Genomic DNA, 20,598 nt, shown 5'->3' on the forward strand with positions numbered 1-20,598 from the left:
GAATACTTTGACTGCGAGGTTTTTTATAGCGCTTATAGAACCTTTCGAATGAGCGTTGACGAAAGACATAGTGCAATGAAAGCTATGTTATACTAGCTGACCCGGTGAACGTCGTTTTGGCCATATACATTATTTCTGGTGAATAATTGGTAGTAAAATAAAAAATAACAAACTCATTGAAGGTGTGTGGGGATGTGATATATGACTGATGGAGTAATGGCACGCTTTGAACGACCACGACCAATGAAAATAACAAAACACTAAACATTCAATAAATTTCAAATTACATCTCTAGCAAAAATTATGACAGTTAAAAAAAGAAATATCATCAGTCTCTTATTGCAATGGGGTGTTCGATATTTTTAATGAGTCCGTCTTTAGCCAACACGGACAAACTGGATAGTTTACCCATGCGAGAACATACCACGCATAATCGTCCGCTTGAAAAATACGGTGTACCTAAATCTAAGCCACATACAAACATCGTTTGGCCCCGACACGTATTGATTGTCATTGCGAATGTCAAACTAATAGGAAATTGGACCCATTTTAATTCAATTGGCCCATTTGTCGGAATAATAGGGATTCGTGGTAGTAATACTCTTCTCCTTGAAACCTTCCATTCGAAATGCTGGCTTTTAGAACGTTTTTCATAAATTTTAATGACTAATCGCGTGCCTTTGCAAATTCAAATTACGAATAAAAACAACTGAACATCCAGCCTTCAGTGATAAATAACTTACAGCTTCGTTGGTCGCAAACTATACCCATAGATTTGTTATTCTAAACTTATAAAGAGAAGACAATCAACCTAAGCAATACTTGCGGTCGTCAAGGGGATAGTAAGCCATATACGCTTTAAAAAATCAGCATTTTTATGTATATTATTTTTTAAATTTCACCGTGAATCGCGTGGGAAACAAAAATCAATTGCAAAAATAAGAATGTAAACTTCTTTTTCTTTCCAATGGTAGATGTTTCAACCAAATGTGACCATTGCCACTAATTTAAATATGCAAAATAAAAAAGTACGGCAGGCATTAATCTTTACAACGATCTTTACATGTATTTCTTAAAGAAATGATTCAGGGCCCAATCTAGGGTCTCATGGGCCCTGCGGGATAATGAAAAATAGTTTAAATCCTATTCCCAGACTTACTGAATATGTACTCAAAATTTCATAGGAATCAGTACAGCTGTATTGGAGGAGTTTGGCTACGAAAAAAAACTGTGACACGAGAATTTTATGTATTAGAAAAAAAAGAATCAATTCTGATCACTTCATGGTGTAATAAGTCCAATAATTTTCCTTTTACAAGTAGTGTGCCACAGATATAAGCCAAAATACGACCACCTGAGCGGTTGTGAGGCGTCGTCTTAATTTCGTAAATCCGTGGAAAAACATAGAAAATATCGTGCTATGGAACATGCGATAATCTCTGAGACCAAGTGCTTATAAAATCCGAAGGTACTCATTTCTCGCAGGACCATAAACGTTATGGCAGCCAATTAACTCCAAGTATGGCCAGTTAAATTGACACGTCTACCAAGAATAAAGTCTAGAACAGCAGGTCAGAGTGCAAAAAAATACCAACTGAGATCGCTAACCACTGTAGTGCTCAATCACGTAATCACGGCTCCTGCAATTGTAGAGCAATGAAGGATCTCTTCGAGTAACTTCGTCAATATTCATATTTATCCCTTTCCCAATGCGATATACATAATGACGATAAGAGGAAAAAATTCATCGTAGTTTATTGCCTTCCATAAAACGAATGCAGGGAGTTTCGTAAAAACAGTAAAACTGTACATGAAAGTGTGTTATATTGCTAGCTATTTAGTCAATTTTCTGCTCCTGTTATTCAAGAACAATAACTAGACGAAAAAATGTATCAATGCAAAGCATCAAGTATCCATCACATTAAATATTATTCATTACTTATCAAGCTGTTTAATTGACAGTACCAGAAGGACGACACCTGTTTTTTTTATTTTCGGTGTAACTTATTTCTGGATTTTGCATTGTATGCAGTTTCTACTATGCTAATTAGTTTTGCAGCCACCTGAACTGCACAATGTTTTTTTTCTAATTTTTAATCAATTCGAGTGTTTTATTGTTCGATTTTTGAAGTGTTATTCGGCTTATAATACCTACTACCAATTTATTTATGGGTTATCGAAAAATAATGTATGGTCTATACAGAGATGGATAACTAAATCCATCCGCTGATAAAAATGAGGCATATGTACCAGAGTTATTTATTGCATGCATATTTTGGGTATATCAATAGCTGAACTGAATTTAGGGGCTGAAAACCAAAAGGATACAAGTGATTCTTTTTTAAACAGAGCAAGGTACAGAAATTTATAGAAGAAATACACAAAACTTGGTGGCCAAGGAATACGAGTGAGTCACTGTTCTGTGCTGAAATCGAGTGGAAAGTCAAATGCACTACTACATTTTTAGTTGGTCTCGTTTGTTCCCTGTCCCTAATTTCTGCATTTAACCTTTAGAAAAAAACACTTGTACCCCGAAAAACACTTGTACGTTGTCTTGTTCGCGAAAGACAATTGGGGATTCCACAAATTTTCACACCAACTATCACTTTAAAAATACGAATATTTTAGTCAATGCCGAAGTGGAATGTAAAATTTAATAAAAAACAAAAGGCAAAACGCAAATGGGGAATGACCTTGGTAATCCCATTCCCACTTAATGTAATTATTTATCAAATGAAATGAATTGAAAATGGGAGATAAAATAGGATATAGAGATATTTTAATGAGGAAAATACTTCAAAAATGGAAATTTATGATAAACTGATTATAGGAATTAGGATTAAAATTACAGGTTGTGAAGAAAGGTTACGAGGAAAAACCCGCATGCCTCCAAGTCATTAGCGTATTAAAAACTTATTGTTTGAGTCCGTAAAAAATAGGAATCTTGATTTATTCCTCTCTTTTGAAAAAACTACACTTATCATTATTAAGGGTCACTTTTTCCTCTTGGGCTTATAAGAACGGGAAAAGGCCTAAGATCCTTTTTCGTTTTACGTCGATTATTATTCAGACCCTTAGAAAGTCTAGCCTACACACACGAGAAAAATAGGGCTTAGGAAACAAAAAAACGAGCAAAAATGAGTCGTTCTTTCTTGAAGATTTCATAATAGAACTCTTGACGCCCCATTTTCTAAATTGAAGTATTTGGAGTAATTAGTGGTATCTATATTTCTTAATTCCTCACAGCTATTTTCTTGTCAGAGAAATAACTTCTCCAAAGGCAAAAATCAAACAATTCTATATGGATGATTTTTTTACCAAATCTATCGCTTTCCCCGAGTATATATGTATGTAAGTTAGTGTTAATCAGAAATATATAAGTATATTATAATAATACTCAAAAAATTAACGTTGTCTTATCAATTTGAAGTCATCAATGCTCTCAATTCAATGCATAAGTTTCTACTATCACAAAAAATACACTACCCACACAATACAAGCATATGCGCTCCATTAAATACTGAAATCTAAAGTGGCTGGTTATGGTGATTTTAGTTTACCAGTAAAGATGAAGCGCGCGCAAAGTGAAGAGATTCCCGCAACAGAATATATTTTATTATTTTTTGGGAGTTTCATCTATTTCGTTCGAAATCTATTCTCAAAGAGGCTGTATAAAAATTATTTTGTGACAATTAAAATTTACCTAAATATAACATGTAAATTGTTTCCATTATATATATAACTTACGAGAGTAACAGGAAAGGTAAAGGCAAGTTATTTTAATGCGAAAAACAGTTCAACTAATTCGGCGATACTCTTCAAATTTTTCACTTAATTTAAATAAATTTTATTACGAATATAAGTGCAGAGACTGCGAAATATGCATCAAATGGATGGGAATGATCGATAGCCTAGAACATTATCCTAGAACTTCAAAATATTTTATAATAATAAATAAAAGAGAAGCTGTCGACGTGTAGAAATGAAAGGACTTGAAATGGCATCGGGCGGCAGCGGCTCCGATTTCCCCGACTACCTAACGGTTCATTTACGCCCATCCGGAAAAACAAAAGAATAACTGGAGGGGAAGAAGATTCAGGCCCTCCATCCCGCTATCATTCGGTCCAATGAATCCCTCTGCATGTACACACGACTACTTCTTTCTTTCCATTTTCTTCTTTCAAGCCCCCACTCGACTCGCCGCCTAGAGTACTTCCTCTCCCTTTTACTCACACCCTACCCCTATCAGTTTCGATAATAGCGCTAAACTTTTCCAATCAACTGATCGAGGCCAGAATCTTGACTTCTTTTCTTTTATTTTAACCCTCATTTCACCCTCGAAAAAACCTCTCCAACCCATTCCGGGTCCTCCATTTTCAATTCTCTCCTTACTTTCTTCGAAAACCCCTTCTCAAGCGATACTCGACTTTCGGAAAATTACTAACTCATTCTCAACCTATCGCGGAAGGACTACTTTAAGGAGGTAGGCGCGACTGCGCGATTAACTGTAAAAAGTCCACTTATTGAAGCTGAAAATCATAACATATGAATATTCATATAACATTTTCGTAACATATGAATTCATTGTAGTTTACCATAAAATTTCGTTCAAGCCTCTTCTTAACCTTATCTTACCACCTCTTCCTTGAGTGACGTGAACCATGGTGGAAAATTTTATTTCCTTAGGCGCAAATACTCCTCCTTACCGTAAAAAAATAAAAACTTATGTTCTTAGCGTTTTTTAATAAAATCCTTGTCTAGACATGAAGGGTCAAAGAAACGAAGTCAGTTGTGAGGTATTCTCCTTAAATATTGGATTTCAAAAAAATTTCTTAAAACTTTTTTTTGCTTAAAATTAGTCTTGTAACAGTATTCGGGGTTATTTTTAACAGAAGTTTTCGAACAGCTTACCCAAGTTGTGAAAAATAATCCCACAGTTAATTCGTCAGAGTCAGATCTATGTCTTGGATGTTTATTTATTTTTTCTAAATGCACTCAAAATTGCATCTCAATCGGTTTAGTTGCATAGAATTCGAATGTGAAATGCTTCAATGGCGGGACTAAAATACTTTTTGCGATTACATGGGCCGTACTATGATAACTAAAAACTATGCGGTGAAAGATGTCAGTGAAATTTTGGTTTCACATTCATTGAATGCATATGGTCGCTGTTTACATTTTTCCACGTGTTTTCGGTATAAACTTATACTCTACTTCAACATACTTCGTTTTCCATATAAATACTATTTATCTGCAGCATGCGTGTCATCGATATTGGCAGGGTATATGGTTTGCACCATAACTGTGGTTGATGGGATATATAGAGGGTTTTGTCTTTTATCTGTTGCACAGCGTTATCTTTATTGTTTTTTGGCAAACAATGCTGCAAGCTTGGCACTCAGATCACGATACCTCCAAGTTGAAACCAGTTTTGTGGGAACTTTTCAATTTATCAATACAAGAAGTCCTCAATATCTTAAAGACACTCTTATCAATATAAATCATAAATAATATTTTCATTACCAGCAGTCATCTATCCTAAGATTATTTTGACGAATCTCTCCACTGTATTCTACTATCGGATAATCTTTTAACACCTTACATTATTCTTATGATATCGCATACGCCCTTAATCACTTGTTCTATGTATTCCATTCGGGCACTATGCTTCAGGCTTTCCTTCAGCGATAAATTTTATTAGACCCTCGCGTATCATGATGTGACCGCAATATCTGTCTCGTCATCAGCCATGATTTAAAAAATACTTCTAATTCCGCATTTTTCATACGATTTATCAATTTAATCTTCATTGTTATTCGATAACATCGCGTTACGAAAGCTTACACCTTGATTTCCCCGCTGCTGGGATTTCATGCCACTTTACCAAAAATAAGGGTTGGCCCAAATGTAGTTAATTTTTTTCCAATAAGTTAATTAATAAGCAAAGAGTTGCCCCTAGAGAAAATTCTATAGATATAGTTCTTTATAGAACTTGAAAAAAAATTGTAAGAGCTTGTCATAGATTTTGAAATTCATCGCATAGTGGGATTCAATGCAACTCAAAACTGGAAATTTCCAGATACATTTTTTAAAAATCAATAATAATTATTTTTTCCCTTTGAACCGTTATTTTATTTGATTTATCCCCCAAGATGTTGAAGTTTTTGTTTATCTTTTTACTCCAGCATCCATCCTGTCGACCTTTAGATTCGAATCAAAATTCAGGGAATATCTTCTTTTCCGGGTATATCCTCATATTTTATGGATGCAAAAACCTCTCGGGAGTGTGATTATTTATTAGCGAGCAGCTCGTTAAAATTGCATGTGGAAGTATATGCCCGTAATTGCTCCTCAACCGGGCATTTGCTCAAAGATTTCCTTGTTGAACTCCCGTAATCTCGGTAAACGCATTAGGGTATTCATTCCGGTCTACTCTTTAAAATATACAAGCCAGAATTCCCATTAAATCCTTCGTTTTAAAAATTTATCTTTTTTATGATCTTATGCCAGCAGAGATTGACACGATTGTATATTACTCTCTTTTCAGTTCATTATGGTGATTGGTTGTTTTCAAATTTTGACATATGGAGGATTCTTCACTGATGCTTTCGCGGTTCCTGGTTGATAAAAATATTAAACTTTTTCGGGTCTTACTGCGTGGTTCAGGTGTTATCCTGACGTTTCGCGGCCCCTGCTCGTCGTTTTTCAGAAGCGATTCAGGATATGGAGGATTGCATGAAAAATCAGGTCATTGTGTTTCAGTGGTGTTTATAATTTCGGTTATATGATATTTTGTTTCGAAGATGGATTTTATTACGCGTATTAGTAGCGTTGAAACATCATTTAGAGCATCAGTGAATTTAAATTTTCCTTTTTATATTATGGTATCCAGAAGCAGATAAAATATTAGTATCGACACTAATGAGCCTATAGCTGCCAATTTCAAATTTCAAAGAAAAGGGGGAGGGGACTTTTATTTGAAAAAAATCCATTCTGTTCCTTTTATAATATTAATAGGTGTCAAAAATTGGAATTAAACAGTGCACGTGAGGCAATAGAGTCAACTAAGGTAATAATTTTGGTCCTAAAAAAATTAGTCTGTTTCCTCTCTGCTCTTGACATTATTTCTCTCACCGCCGTTGCTATGCCGTTAGCTATAGAAAGTCTGTTTCGGGGTCTGTCATCACTGATGCTCTAAGTAAATTGATACCAGAACAACCATTCCACTACTTTTCTTTGATATTCCCCTCATATGATGCCAAAGTGAAATTACGGGCATTTGAAGGTATTTTTATTCATAAATTCATGAAGATATTTTAAATCATAAAAACAGTGTAACATTCCCAAAAATCATGAAATGCTCCATTTGGATCTTAATTGCAATACTATAGCTACCTAATAAAATTGTTTCTTCTTTTCTGCGAACAAATCAAACAAGGAATATAATGATAACTTCTATTTGAATTAGTTTTTGTAAGTTTTAACATAAAAGTTAGATTCGTTTTGTCTATGCCATAAATAATGAGTTCAGATTAAATTTTTACGTGACTTATTTTATTATTTAATGATGCTTCGTCACTTTTTGGTAAATTTTCACACGAAAATTCTATTGACTCTATTATTTCTATTTTCTTTTCTCAGTCGTTATATTATTCTGGATAATTTTGCTTAACACAAACTACACTTACTTGAGATTCAGTAACGTTGCATTTATTTTAGAGCCGTAAGTTACCTTGTGCCATTTAAGTTTATAAATTTTCCTGTAGATTCAATGTCTGATTTTATCTTATCGTTTTTCTACAGGTGTGTCTAACTCAAAAATAACTTTGAAAGCCAAGTTTTTGTCCCATTGTCTATTATATACATTTCTAAGATAATACTCTGAAGTTTTTCATCACATTCACACATACTGCAGTTCTCGGTGCAATCCCCTTAAAGGAGATAAATGGAAAAAGACGATATCTTCATCATCCAACCCTTCCCACTCCAGTTCCCATACTCTTCGAGTGCTGCCATCTGCGGATCCATTGGAGCAATTAGCCGTTCAGCGGTGACGAATAGATGGCCTATGGTAGGAAAAAAAATCTCTTCTCCCCAATTCCGGTCATTTTTATTGGATAGAAGAGTCATGTGTAATTCAAGTCTTTTCCGCACGAAATCGGCTCTTTTGAGGTCACCAATTTGTAATGATGGCGTATTTAATCGATTTGGGGTTGTGACTTGAGTGTGGTCTTCGGTTTCCTTTCGGAACGATAGAAATTGAACCGTGACAGATGTGTCAAGCTTTATATAAGGCATTTCAATTCACATCAGCGCACAATGAGATGAAAAATATGCGCAATTTGCTATAATAATTTTTCCTATTTGTCTTGGAGGCTTTGGTCATCACTCACCTATTCTATTGTGCAGGATATGAAAGAAACAATCGAAAAGTTTTCTAAAATCCATCTTAGAAGGTGGGGATTACATACTGTGTACATACCTTTAATTTACAATTCCAAATTAATGCATCAAGTCGTGAGACATGATGGTCCTAAAGTGGTTCATCAATAAATTCGTTTTCGTCATTAGAAATTAAAGCTTGAAAAAAGGTTTCCAAATTTTCAGATACGTGCATTAAAAGAAAATCGCTGTTCCTTTATTTCGAATTAAGTTTCTCACGCACAAGTAAGTTCTGGTGGCTTCTGCACTGCAGCATTGAATCTACTAAAATCCCCACACTTTTATACTCATTTTTTTCTGTACTTTGAGTGTAGCGATAAATTTATCTTTATTTTATTTATTTTAAAAATTCAAACTCTGTGGATGCGAAGCTTAAAAATAAGAACTGGCTTATTTCAGAGTAAACGATGGCCTATTTAAACATATCTATATGATAAATATATGAATAAATAGGTTATTAACTATTCAAAATCAAATATTTTATTAGAAAAAGAGGTCGATGCATGGTGCAACGTCCGTTAAGGATATGCATAGCATTTTTTCAATCCGCTATCATTTCTACGCCCTCGATTCTGCAGACGTGCTAAATTGAAATTTAAATTGAAGCCTAAATTCTTGGACTTACCAAGTTGAGGAGTAACCGTTCTTTTATCATTTCTTAAGCTTTTTTAAGGCATTTCTGGGTCTATGAATTTTTCACTGCATTGTTTCTGCACGAGAATGTCGTTTCATTCATTTTTTGCACATATATATCTATACTTAAAAAAAACACATTTCATGGTCTGTGAAGGAGAATCTACCTGAACTCGACATTTGTATTGTACATTAAAAATTGCATGGCCTATGATAGCATTAGTTAATCGTGAAAATATGTACTCTAAGGAATTTTATGTATTCAAAATAATAATTGCTTAAACCAATATTCTTCGTATTATTATTTTAATGTTTGTATTATTGTAATATTGTTTTTTTTAATATATAGCACTCTCTCGTATTTCAGCTGTTATACAATAGCTTGAAAAACTCAGGGAAATCAAATTATGAAGTCCCAAGTTAGTGGGAAATCGTATGAATTTGTGAGACGCGGCAAACCATGTTCATTCAAAAGAATTAACCTTCTGGATTTTCGCAGATCATGATGAAATTATGTGATCTCGGGATTTTGCGAGCATTTTTTTTTATTATCACATGCTGCACCTAGATACACACAAGTTTCGCCTAGCTTTGCTGCACGCTTCGTCTGGCGTTTATCTGCATATAATCACTCAACAAATTCTCGAAGAACCCAGAGGTAACCAAGTAGATTCATTCAAAAATTTCATTACAATTTCAAGTGCAAACATTTCTTCATGATTGCTACTGGTTCCAATATTGTCAGTAATATGCGTTAATTTATTTTTAAAATATTCGCGTATAATAAGTTAAAAACGTTATATAAAAAGGAATATTGGCGTATCTCCAGGGAAGAAACAAGAACAACCTCGAATTAATGATTAATAAAACGAATAAAACTGGTCGGTTGGATTGGTTGAAATAGTTATTTATAAAGTTAAGAGATTTAGAAGGATGCACTGTAGTTAATATCGTTTTCAATTACAATCTGCAGCATATCTTTCATTCATGAAAAAAAGAAGCATTCACAAAAAAAAATTTAATTAAATATATAATCATTTTAATATATCATGATTGTTATTTTTCGGGACAGCGTTTGTAATATGAGTAACTTTTATTTTTCTATCTCAGTTCTTTTGTATAAAAAATTATTTTTAAAACATATTGACTTTTCTCCTTGGAAATAACAATATGAATATTGAATTAAAAGTTTATATCGTGAATAAAACAGAATTCCTCAAGTGAAAGATGGTGGAAAGATCATGAATGAAATAGATTTGGATGCTGCTCTGTAATTTATGAAGTTTTTGAGTGAAAACTTCAAAAATCTATTTTTATTCATAAAATAAATAGAAATATTCATAAGAAATAAATATATCATTTATTTATTCATCTTCATGATTGCTAATGGTGTAAGCAGTTCCAAAATGTGGGTTAATTTACTTAACTAATCTCAGCGTTGCAATTTTTACAAATAAATTACATTGCTATAGAACTGTTTCTCTTTCAATAAGGACATTGTAAAGGATCTAATACAACACGATTTCCCAATATAACAAACATTATTATAACCAATAATCAAACAGACGAAACAATCATTAAAAATGAGCACTTCATCATTCGGTCAGAATAGTGTATCGTATATTTGTAATGCCGTGTAGTTTTATAATCACGCCTGATATTGGTAGCGTTCACTTATCACATTATTTTTTGTAAATAATACATTATCTTTTATAATTAATGAACCTCGTTTGATGCATTAATTGTGAAAGAATTTGCATCAGGAGCTTACAGATTAAAAGTAGTCTTCCTTAGACTTTTATCCATCCCATTAATAAACAGCTCATTTTTTACTTCTTAGAGCATTTTATACTTTTTTGGAAAAAGCTGGGTTCTTTAAATCTTTTTGTTTTATTTATTACTATTAACTGATTGTGAAATATGAAAAAATTTCGCATTTGAAGAAAAAAAATTGAGAATGGACTGGGATTGAACTCGATTTATCGACAACTTTCAGTGCTTAGAGTCTAAAAATATTTATTGCCATCTATTGAGCAACTTTAAAAACGGAAATTTCGTAAATGACCCTAAAATCACAAGGAAAAAATTTCAAATTTCCGATTATTCAATATCGGTCGGTCATGAGAAGCAGGTGAGTATTCAAAATTTCAAGCCGTCGCGAAGATAGGAATTGGGTAAACATCAATTACAAGATTCCATCGATGAAACAAACAGACGAAGCGTGTTGAGAAAAAGTGTGTAAAAACAAAAAGATGCTAATTTCCTAATAGTTCAATTCTGTGTTGCTTGTGCATAATGTGTTAAGTCACTCAAACATAGTTTTGAGATTACTGCATTTGAAAATTCACTCGCCCATCATAAATCCAAGCGTATGAATTATTGTGAGATAAATAGCTCATAAGCGACCTCCTCATGTGCTGTTACTATTATAATAATCATTTAGGAAACGATTCTATATGATTCATTTGATGGTTAGGTGAGATAGTCCCATTTTTGGGGTTTTTGGACTTAACACATTATGCACAAGCAACACAGAATTATTTCAACAATAATAGTCGTAGAAAATGAAAAAGAGGAAACTCCAGCCACTGGGAATACCCCCAGCTGGATTCTCGATCAAAATTTTACCAATCAATTGTAACATCAATAATAGGCCTATTTTTCAGGATGGTGCATTTTACCTGAAGAGTATCCAAACTGCTTTTTTCCGTCATCCACTACCGCTTCAACGCCCTCCCTTCTTCCAGCCATGCCTTTTTCTTCCTCCCGTAATCTCGATCTTACGTTGCACATCAGCGATGCGTCCCTTTCAAAAACTTTGCCGCGGAAAGAAAGCCACCTTTCTTCTCCCCACCCTCATATCCCATTTTCTCCCTTCCAAACCTCCCCAGACCATTATAAATCTTCTACCCCATTGTCCCCCCCCCCCGAACAGAAATTCCACCTCAAAGCCACTGGGAATACCCCCAGAAAGATTCTCGATCAAAATTTTACCAAACGGTCTCTCTATTCTGTAACTTATCTTCTCCTCCCTCATTCTCTAACTTATCACGCCTCTTCCGCCGCAGAAATAATAATGGAAAAATGGTGCCCTCAAAAGTTTGAAAATACCTAGCCGCAGTGCATTCCTTCGCGAACTATCGACACGACAGCATTTCGTCTGGGTTGGAATAACTTCCTTTCCTTGACGCATGGGCTCTTGTGATTGACCATCGTAAGGTCCACTGTGAAAGAAGATATAATATTTATTAGAGCTTTCCTAAGAATACGATATACATCCGCAGTGGTTTTGCAATGTTTGTTTGGCTAGTGCGATTTAGACTAATTGACTCTGGACATGATTTTCGCAGATCGGGGATAAATCCTCAAAAGGCTTCCTTGGTGGCCTTTGCAATTCGGATTCCTTTTCCTCAGTTAAGTTGACCAGGGTTCATTGTGCTAGGTTTAACGAATATTGCAAGAGAGGATTAGCCACCTCTATCGACGCTCGGCAAGTATTTAAATGGGTTTGCCAAATTCGCCAAACTCGTCGCTGACGGGCAGAACGATCCGAATCCGTTTCCGAATCCGATCCGAGACTTATCCGTCGGAACTTGGATGTTCTTCTCTTTTTTTACATTTTTTCCTTAAAAATCATGCAAGGCCGACGTTTCGGAACAATATTGTTTCATCATCGACGCTTTTGTGAACAGAGTTTTTTGCGCCTACTTATTGCTATTTATCGTAACTCTAGTTAACTCTTTTTGTTAGTGTTTGTAATGGAATAATAAATTTCAGAAACGTAAGCCTTGATGATTTTTTAAATTATATTTAAAACTCCCCTATACTCCAACAAGTAATAGTTTACAAAGTAAGTACTTAAAAATTGATTTTCATCAAAATCATGATGCTTTCATTCCGCCTTGATAGATTACATTGCCATTAGATGTCTAATCGAAGTAAACTATCATAAGAACAAACGCCATCGTCAAAGTCAGTCGACCAGACCCATCGGTTACTGTTTGAACCATTCTAAAATAAGACGGTAATGGCTATAACTTGCATACTGATAAATTATTGGATTTAAAAGACTTAAAACCTTGGATTTAAACTTGATAAATTCTTAAATTTTAGCTTTAAAATCTCTTCCCGGCATTCTTTTTGCATTTTTAAGAGGTAATAATAGGATAGACATAATAATCGTGAAAAATGAAATGAGATCATACAAATAGTAGACGGTAGAAGTTAGAATTTTCAAGTCAATAAATTCTTGGATTCAAAATTTTTAGTCTAAAAATCTCTTTTTTTTTTGGCAATTTTTTAAATTTTTTTATATGGAAAAAATTATCCAAAATAATCGCGTACCTTAAACTTACGTACCGCAAGACTTAAAACCTTGGATTTAAACTTGAAAAATTCTTAGCTTTAAAATCTTTTCCCGGCGTTCTTTTTGCATTTTTAAGAGGTAATAATAGGAAAGACATAATAATCGTGAAAAATGAAATGAGTTCATAAAAATATTAGACGGTAGAAGTTAGAATTTTCAAGTAAATAAATTCTTGGATTCAAAATTTTTAGCTTAAAAATTTCTTTTTTTTTTGGCAATTTTTTATATTTTTTTTATATGGAAAAAATTATCAAAAATAATCGCGTAAAAGGGAATGAGGGCAGACAAAAATGAGATGATAATAGTTTATCACTTGTTAATTTATAAATTCTTGTATTAAAAAGCTGATGATTAAGAATAAATGGACAGAAAGGCTAATATCCCATCACAATGACTGCTGACGGTGCTCTATCCTCAAAATCATCTTAAAACTTCTTCGGACATCATGCGCGTCACGCTGTGTTCATTTTCCCACTCTAGCAAGAAAAAAATCTCGTAGGTATCATTTAAGCTCAGTCTTCATCTCGCCAGCTTCACCACCAGCAGTCTGTATTTCCTGCAACCGCGCATATCTTCTTATTCCGATTGAAATCAACTCGCAAAATCTTTTATTTATTTTCATTTCCATACCTCTCAGCAATTCTTTCCCTCTTCACCCCAATTCCTTCAGCCCTGCTCCTCGCTGCGGCCAATGAGTCGGTTGCGGAGCTTCTCTTTTTACCGCTCCAGCGGAATTTTCCTCCCAGCCGTCTCCTTAGTTAGTGGGAGCGGCATAAGCTTCGTTCATGCTTACTCTGCACCCCTTGATCATTAGCCTCTCCGAGAAGAAAATAGACTTCAAAAATGCACGCTCGCATTTATGGATATCGGCCTAAAATTGATGAATTTTTTCCTCGGCGCAAACCGCCTGTTTTATACCCGTTGTCGATATTTGTTAATTGGCGAGACTATTTCTAGAATTGCACGGAATTTTTTCAGATATTATGATTGATTTATTTATTTTTTAGCCAAAATATTTATATGGTACAATATTCAATGGAACAAAAAGGTTTTCCAAAAAGAGTATACTGGCGCCACATGCGCTCGTTCGCGATATTCGACTTCCTCCATTGAGGCCACTACCTATGAGATTCCAAGGCCAAACTCATGAATATCAAAATTCGAACAAGATGACGTAAATGCTTTAAAACTGTATTGTTTTATAATTAAGGGTTTTAAGAACAGGAGTTTTTAAGCTTACTTCTTGTTATTTATCGTAATCCTATATCACTCTTTTTATGACAGTATTCACAATGGAAAAATAAAGTTCAGAATCGTTCATAATAATATTATTTAAAAATAATGATTATATAAGGCAACTAAACTGCAAAAAATAATAACTTAAAAAATAAGTTATTATATATATTGTATCAAAATAATTTCGGTTTTATCCTTACATATCTTTAGTGCTTTTACAAAGATTGCTTTATGATAGCTGTCAGCGGTTTACTCCATTTTTTCAAGCCAAGTTTATGGGCCGTGAATAGTGCGTAAAACTTTGTTATCGAAGTCTATAAGGTCCTTTGCTGATTTATTGCTTTATATGAGGATCTTAGATTCATATAATATGATAGGTAATATCATCCACTGTGAAATTTAAAAGACTTTTTAGTTGTAAATGCATTTAATACTTTACGAGCTAGTTTTCGACGTGGCACGTCAACATCTGGTACATTTTCATCGAAGGAAACAAATGTCCCAGATAAGGATGTGCCACGTCTAAAACTAGGTTTTGCAGCATTGAGTTTATGTATAAGTATAAATATAGTTTTTTACATTTCACTATGTTAATCCGATTCCATGAAGTCGCGCCCGAAGCAACGAATAATATCAATCAGAGGAGATAACTCTAACTTCCGAAGGTTCCAATGCTTCGCAGGCACAATAGACGTGAGTAGCAATGAAGAGACAGAAATTAAAGTAAGAGTTCTGCAGGGAAATGTACATTTACATACTACCCCACAAGCCGCCTAAAAAGGCGTTTGGTAGGGGGAATAGGGATACCTGCCGTCCACATATAAGAAGCAAATTCTCAAACAAAATTACGACCAGCATTTATTAAAGTCCTCCATGGTTAGGGGAAAAACTAATTCCCAATTCTACCCGTTCGGCAAAATATCTCTCTTAATTTATCGCTTCTATCGGACCTGAAAATAATAGCGGGGCTCTAGGATTATGGCCTCCGTGTCGCTCCTAAAGGTATCTATTCTCAATTTTCAAGCAATCTAAGCCTAGATCACAGCCTCCGAGACTTTAGCGGCTCCCAGCTTAATTTTCTTAACATTTGGTAACGCTGCCTGTACGTAAGTAGCAGCTTCTGACGAATCGTTCATTCGACGACACTTTATTCTAGATGTAATTGGGTCCTAAAAAACTTATAAAGAGTTAAATACTCTAAAAAAGCACAAATATAAGGCCAATTAATATTATGGTGTCACCTATTGTATTGTATGGAGCATTTATTTGACGAATTTTATTTGTAAGGTAATTCGTCGCAATTGAATACCGGTCAAGTGGGAAGGTTCTCTTTTTCTCGATTTTATAGATTTCCCAATCTTTCTTTTTGTACTGCGTATTCCTGCCATCTCCAATCTACCTGTCCGCCAAGCAACGTCTTTCTCCTTTACCTTAAAACTGAATAGCTTTCTGCTCGTGAATGGATTCATTCCATCTGCTTCGAAGAACGTCTCGAGGGCAGTGATTCATAAGTTTGGAACATAGTTGGGATCAACATTATAAAAATTTAAGAATTTAGTAAAACGTTAAAAAAAAACATTATTAAAGGCAATCGTCTATTTTTATGAAAGTTAACTTTTATCTTTCATTCATTAAAATGTTATGCTAACTAATTCAAAACTAACTTCAGTTATTTTTTTCGTTAAATTTTGTTGAATGTCGATATGTGCGATATTTCGCAGATTTTTTAAATGAAAATTTTTCAAAATAACTGAAACAATTTTTAACGTAAAAGTAGTTTTTTGATATTAATCTATTACTTATTCAAAAAATGTAACTTTTAACTTTGACGCGTAACTTTTTACCGAGAGTAACATTAACTTTAATTAGCAAATTTCTTTTTAAAGTTTCAAAGTCTGGTCTCGAATCTTTTCTTCCAAGTCAGTATTATACCCACTGGTTTGCTCACTCTGATGCGCTAAAAAGCCCATTTACACGCTGTGAATCCGTAACCGAGCAAGAGATTACCTTTGTGTTCCTCAGGGTGCAGTTTTAAGACCCGTTCATTTCTTTCGCCACGGAACCGAGTTTTCTACCGACACTTAATCTTGCAAATCAGACGTTCTAATGGAAAGACTTTAAAGATAAAAAAGACAGCGGAGCGGCAGTGTATAGGATAGAACGAGAAAGATACGCACGTAGCGCAAAAAATAGATTGTGCCTAGATTGAATTGCCTTCTCCAGTAGAGGGTACTAGATTACGAATGATTGTTGATGATCCAAGCATGTTCCAAGCTAATTATCATTTATTGCTCGCATTTTTTACCCTTCAATTATAAATTTCAGACATTGCTTCTTTGAACTTAATTAAAAGAAGGATTTGAGTGAGTATCAACAATACGATTGCCCAATCTCACACATTTTGAGATTAATTGTTTCCCACATTTATAGTCGCACATTTTCGTCTAACCTTATTTATTTAATGCCCTTAAAAATCTAGATCATTTAATTAAATATCAAATAGGCTGGATACCCAAGATAAACCGTTTCCATGGTAACTGCAATGTGCATCCAAAAAATGTTTGCGTTGCCATAGGTCAGTAACTAAGGACTTGCGACCCCATGTTTATGGAAAAATCCTTAAAACTGTCTCCACTACCACCTCCTGAAGTTCCCCCCTGGAACACCCAGTCTGTGTAAATGAACAATAAGAGAGCGATTTTGCTTCCTTGCGGTACACCAGATATCACTTTAACTACATCTCTTATTACATTCTTAATTTATCGTGTTTTTTACTGTGAGGTAGAATGAGGTTTAAAATGTAAACGATGAATACGTTTTAGAAGAAAAATTAAACAGAATTCTACACTCTATTCTACATCAACACAATCACCTACAAATCTCTCCTTGCGTGATGTGTCAGAATACCAGTCGTTTACCTTTACGAGAATGGAAAACAAGTTTTGAGAGATTTGACTACCTGTGATTGGCCCACCTTATTCAAGTCCTCTAATGCTCGGAGAGGAAATGAATTTTTACACTTATCCTTTGGCAAAACATCCCTCTTATTTTATCGTAAATGTCGGAACTGAAAATATATTGAGGTTCCAATGTGATGTTCTCCGTTTTTCTCTGAAACATACCTTTCCGCTACTTAATGCTAAAATAATACTAGCACGTAGCCTCCGAATCTCCAGCGCATCCCAGTCGGATTCATCTCTGTTCACTGGTATCAGTCTTATGAATGTGTATTATAATTATGAATCAGAATTGTGTAGATCCTTTTTGCATTTTGTATACTTCGCGGATTTAATATTTCCATGCTGAACCCCATCCCGCGTATTCGAGTAGCAACCTCGCGAGTGCGAAGTGGCGCCAGTACCTATTTTAAATAAATCTATTTCACTCTTAAATCGGGAGCAGAGTTCATTCATGAGTACAGTGAACATAACGGGGCCTATAACGCATCCTTGTGAAATACCGGATAGCATTCTAACTGCATCTCTTATAACACTCTTACTTGAGCGTATTAATTTGTGTGCGGTAGAATGAGGATTATATTTGGTCCAAGAATGCACTTGAAAAAGAAAATTAAAGAAAGAGCGGACTTGCTGTAGTCAATGCGAGAGGCAGAATAAAATCTTTGAATTCGGCAAGAAAAGATCGTTTTGTAGCAGGAAGGGGAACATGGGAGGATGGGGTGATCCCGGCCAGTGTGTCTGGGCGGTTTGCAGGAGGGGCTAGGGGTTACACTCGTGGGTAGGGGTAAAGGGTAGGATAGGGGGAGTCAAATGGGGTTGAGGTAAGTGAAGCATTAAATGGGGTCAAAAATAAATGGAAAGTTTCAGGCGCTGGTGGAGAGAAGGAGTTAAGAAAGCGGAATGAGATGAGGAAAAGAGTTTTGCACGAAATGGATTTAAAGGCTTGGGATTCGAGAATGAGAAAAGGAAGAGGCGGAGAAAAAGGTATAAATAGACGTTTCCTCTTTGTGGGACATAAAATGGTACCTACAATGGAGAGAGGGAGGGGTTGGGCTAAGCCCTTTAGACTGGCATAGTATCCTGGGAGCTGTAGCTTATCAGAAGTGGACTCCATGGCGTTAAATTGAGGGTTTAGTTTATAATAATTAACGGAAAACCAGGGTCTATGGAGTCGCGACAAGTGGGACCCTTTTTGTCGAATAGATGGTTAGCAGCGCTGAAAGCGGCGAGCGATTGTAACGATAGTAATATTTTTTATGATTTATGATCTTTGATTTAATATGTTCATTTATTAATAATAAGCTGAAGGAGTCAGCATTTAAGCAATTAAGTGAGGCATATGATTCACACCCTTTTGATATATGTAGCCTCACGCATCAATCCTCCGGCGGCTGTTGAATAAATGGTGATCGACATGAGATCTTCAAAATTACTAGAGAATAATTTCTTGGCGCAGAAAATACTGAGCAAAACCTAACAATGGACTAAAACGGTTATCTTAAACTCGACAGGAGGAATATTACATGGAATGACAAAAATTTATGGACTATGGTATAATGGTTAAGTTCATAGATAAAAATATTACCTTCAGTATTACACACCCTTTCTTTCACGGTCGAAATGTACTGCCTTATCCCTCTCCATCCTTAAAACACTTTTGCTCCATTACAATGGCCATCCCTGATATCCATGTTCAACTTTTATGTGTTTTTTAAATCTCTAACCGATAACCTCATAAAATAGAATCCATTAAAAGTTATCCCAAATATAGTATAACATTTATCTCCGGCTCAATGTTAATCTTATATTAATTATAGTAGAAATCATAAGAATAAGGAGAGAAAATCTAATATTATCAAAAATTTGATATCAGGTCCGCCATTAGTGATGTGCAAACAATGGCGGGCTGCTGGACCCCACTTCGTAATTATTACAAGGAAATATAGGGGACTCTTCTGCATAACTTACAGTTAGAGCAGAGTTCTCTGTGCGTTATTCTCAACACTACTTTACTGAGTCGAGTCGTCGCATAGTCTATGAATCCCCCATTACAAATCGTATCCTAGAGGCAATCCTAGAGAACTCTGGGTTATGATAAGTTACAGCGGCGTTATAGTAGCCATGCTGGTCAATCTTCTGATTATAGTCCTTTTTAAATTCTAAAGCATAGTCTGCTATTTAATAATATTTTTTGTGCAAAATTATCGAATTTGTTCGATGAACGATATGCATAAGGTGAACTATTTCGCTTTAATAATTACGTGGTAGGTACTTTATCAGAAATATCTTTGAGATTCCAAATGAAAAAATCAGGGAATTGATTATGTTTCTTGCAAATTTCAAGGGATCTGAGAGTGAGAATTTCAGTGATCAAGGTTGTGCGGGTGTGCCGTACTTAATTTATGAGTGCGGGTTAATCTTAGTGTTTTGGAGAAATGCGGCTAACGGCCAAAGGTTGACGTGTGAATTATGCATAAGTTATGTGAGGAATTAAGGGTAGTTTTAATTGTATGCCGCTATGTAAATTACTTCCATAATGTGAATTCTAAGCCGCAATGAAAATTTTATGACAAAAATTCGTTGCATCGTCAGAGATATTTTTAATTTACGGATTTAGACAAAATTTTGCCAAAATTGCTTGCGAAATTTTAGTTTGCAAGTGGGCACTTCATTTTTCGCATACAAGCTGCATTAATGTACATTGGGTTGCATCGCCGCTTCCGTAATGTAAAACGAACTGATCTGATTTTGATAATATTCATAGCATGTGAGGAAGGCTCTGAACTTAATAATCAAGAGGAAAACATAGAGTTGGCCCCAGGCTCTTTCGTGGAAGCATCATTTATGTTATGCATTTGGGAAATTGATTAAAATGTGCACCTTTGGCGAAACAATCTTCTACGTTGCGTGGAGTGCAATGTGATTCATTTATTCTCAAGATTTGCAATGCAATAACCGCGA

At 34.9% G+C, this 20,598-nt stretch overlaps 1 protein-coding gene across 5 annotated transcripts in view; it reads left to right on the forward strand.

The window, feature by feature from the left end:
• The window catches only part of LOC124166723 (neurotrimin), a 313,058-nt gene that overhangs the window by 170,580 nt on the left and 121,880 nt on the right, over positions 1–20,598 (forward strand). The gene's annotated exons all lie outside the window — the stretch shown is intronic.

Source organism: Ischnura elegans, chromosome 10 (assembly GCF_921293095.1).
Source record: "Ischnura elegans chromosome 10, ioIscEleg1.1, whole genome shotgun sequence".
Classification (NCBI taxonomy): Eukaryota; Metazoa; Arthropoda; class Insecta; order Odonata; family Coenagrionidae; genus Ischnura; species Ischnura elegans.